Raw genomic sequence first — 3,939 nt, 5'->3', positions numbered from 1 at the left:
CAGAATAACGCTGTTTGAGCGAGAAAAGCACAAAAAGACGCTATTTGAGCGAGAAAAGCCTGAAAAGACGCGATTCGAGCGAGAATAACACAGAAGACGCTATTTCATCGAGAGAAGCACAGAAGATGCTATTTCAGCGAGAGAAGCACAGAAAACGCTATTTGAGCGAGAAAAGCACAAAATGAACATATGTTGCACTTTTCACACTAACTCAACAGGAATTCAAAATAAACCATGCTGTTCTTCAAAAACATGCAAGACTTGATGTTTCTACAGTGGAATTGTCAGTCTCACACAGTTTGATACATAAAAACATTTGAATCTAAAATAAGCACAATCTGTCATTTTCCGCTCAAAATAACGCTATTTGAGCGAGAAAAGCACAAAATGAACATATGTTGCACTTTTCACACTAACTCAACAGGAATTCAAAATAAACCATGCTGTCCTTCACAAACATGCAAGACTTGATGTTTCTACAGTGGAATTGTCATTCTCACACAGTTTGATACATAAAAACACATGAATCTGAAATAAGCACATACTGTCATTTTCCGCTCAAAATAACGCTATTTGAGCGAGAAAAGCACAAAATGAACATATGTTGCACTTTTCACACTAACTCAACAGGAATTCAAAATAAACCACGCTGTCCTTCAAAAACATGCAAGACTTGATGTTTCTAAAGTGGAAATGTCATTCTATGACAGTTTGACAAATAAATACAAATGAATCTAAAATACTCATATTCCGTCATTTTCAGGTCAAAATAACGCTATTTGAGCGAGAAAAGCACAAAATGAACATATACTGCACTTTTCACACTAACTCAACACGAATTCAAAAGAAACCATGCTGGCCTTCAAAAACATGCAAGAATTGATGTTTCTAAAGTGGAAATGTCATTCTATGACAGTTTGACAAATAAATACAAATGAATCTAAAATACTCATATTCCGTCATTTTCAGGTCAAAATAACGCTATTTGAGCGAGAAAAGCACAAAATGAACATATACTGCACTTTTCACACTAACTCAACACGAATTCAAAAGAAACCATGCTGTCCTTCAAAAACATGCAAGAATTGATGTTTCTAAAGTGGAAATGTCATTCTATGACAGTTTGACAAATAAATACAAATGAATCTAAAATACTCATATTCCGTCATTTTCAGGTCAAAATAACGCTATTTGAGCGAGAAAAGCACAAAATGAACATATACTGCACTTTTCACACTAACTCAACACGAATTCAAAATAAACCATGCTGTCCTTCAAAAACATGCAAGACTTGATGTTTCTACAGTGGAATTGTCATTCTCACACAGTTTGATACATAAAAACACATGAATCTGAAATAAGCACATACTGTCATTTTCCGCTCAAAATAACGCTATTTGAGCGAGAAAAGCACAAAATGAATATATGTTGCACTTTTCACACTAATTCAACAGGAATTCAAAATAAACCATGCTGTCCTTCAAAAACATGCAAGACTTGATGTTTCTACAGTGGAATTGTCATTCTCACACAGTTTGATACATAAAAACACATGAATCTGAAATAAGCACATACTGTCATTTTCCGCTCATAATAACGCTATTTGAGCGAGAAAAGCACAAAATGAACATATGTTGCACTTTTCACACTAACTCAACAGGAATTCAAAATAAACCATGCTGTCCTTCAAAAACATGCAAGACTTGATGTTTCTAAAGTGGAATTGTCATTCTAAGACAGTTTGACACATAAAAACACATAAATCTAAAATAATCACATTCTGTCATTTTCCTGTCAGAATAACGCTGTTTGAGCGAGAAAAGCACAAAAAGACGCTATTTGAGCGAGAAAAGCCTGAAAAGACGCGATTCGAGCGAGAAAAACACAGAAGACGCTATTTCATCGAGAGAAGCACAGAAGATGCTATTTCAGCGAGAGAAGCACAGAAAACGCTATTTGAGCGAGAAAAGCACAAAATGAACATATGTTGCACTTTTCACACTAACTCAACAGGAATTCAAAATAAACCATGCTGTTCTTCAAAAACATGCAAGACTTGATGTTTCTACAGTGGAATTGTCAGTCTCACACAGTTTGATACATAAAAACATTTGAATCTAAAATAAGCACAATCTGTCATTTTCCGCTCAAAATAACGCTATTTGAGCGAGAAAAGCACAAAATGAACATATGTTGCACTTTTCACACTAACTCAACAGGAATTCAAAATAAACCATGCTGTCCTTCACAAACATGCAAGACTTGATGTTTCTACAGTGGAATTGTCATTCTCACACAGTTTGATACATAAAAACACATGAATCTGAAATAAGCACATACTGTCATTTTCCGCTCAAAATAACGCTATTTGAGCGAGAAAAGCACAAAATGAACATATGTTGCACTTTTCACACTAACTCAACAGGAATTCAAAATAAACCACGCTGTCCTTCAAAAACATGCAAGACTTGATGTTTCTAAAGTGGAAATGTCATTCTATGACAGTTTGACAAATAAATACAAATGAATCTAAAATACTCATATTCCGTCATTTTCAGGTCAAAATAACGCTATTTGAGCGAGAAAAGCACAAAATGAACATATACTGCACTTTTCACACTAACTCAACACGAATTCAAAAGAAACCATGCTGGCCTTCAAAAACATGCAAGAATTGATGTTTCTAAAGTGGAAATGTCATTCTATGACAGTTTGACAAATAAATACAAATGAATCTAAAATACTCATATTCCGTCATTTTCAGGTCAAAATAACGCTATTTGAGCGAGAAAAGCACAAAATGAACATATACTGCACTTTTCACACTAACTCAACACGAATTCAAAAGAAACCATGCTGTCCTTCAAAAACATGCAAGAATTGATGTTTCTAAAGTGGAAATGTCATTCTATGACAGTTTGACAAATAAATACAAATGAATCTAAAATACTCATATTCCGTCATTTTCAGGTCAAAATAACGCTATTTGAGCGAGAAAAGCACAAAATGAACATATACTGCACTTTTCACACTAACTCAACACGAATTCAAAATAAACCATGCTGTCCTTCAAAAACATGCAAGACTTGATGTTTCTACAGTGGAATTGTCATTCTCACACAGTTTGATACATAAAAACACATGAATCTGAAATAAGCACATACTGTCATTTTCCGCTCAAAATAACGCTATTTGAGCGAGAAAAGCACAAAATGAATATATGTTGCACTTTTCACACTAATTCAACAGGAATTCAAAATAAACCATGCTGTCCTTCAAAAACATGCAAGACTTGATGTTTCTACAGTGGAATTGTCATTCTCACACAGTTTGATACATAAAAACACATGAATCTGAAATAAGCACATACTGTCATTTTCCGCTCATAATAACGCTATTTGAGCGAGAAAAGCACAAAATGAACATATGTTGCACTTTTCACACTAACTCAACAGGAATTCAAAATAAACCATGCTGTCCTTCAAAAACATGCAAGACTTGATGTTTCTAAAGTGGAATTGTCATTCTAAGACAGTTTGACACATAAAAACACATAAATCTAAAATAATCACATTCTGTCATTTTCCTGTCAGAATAACGCTGTTTGAGCGAGAAAAGCACAAAAAGACGCTATTTGAGCGAGAAAAGCCTGAAAAGACGCGATTCGAGCGAGAAAAACACAGAAGACGCTATTTCATCGAGAGAAGCACAGAAGATGCTATTTCAGCGAGAGAAGCACAGAAAACGCTATTTGAGCGAGAAAAGCACAAAATGAACATATGTTGCACTTTTCACACTAACTCAACAGGAATTCAAAATAAACCATGCTGTTCTTCAAAAACATGCAAGACTTGATGTTTCTACAGTGGAATTGTCAGTCTCACACAGTTTGATACATAAAAACATTTGAATCTAAAATAAGCACAATCTGTCATTTTC

Source organism: Chaetodon auriga, unplaced genomic scaffold, assembly GCF_051107435.1.
Source record: "Chaetodon auriga isolate fChaAug3 unplaced genomic scaffold, fChaAug3.hap1 Scaffold_165, whole genome shotgun sequence".
NCBI lineage: Eukaryota > Metazoa > Chordata > Actinopteri > Chaetodontiformes > Chaetodontidae > Chaetodon > Chaetodon auriga.
Note: the sequence above shows the minus strand (reverse complement) of the source record.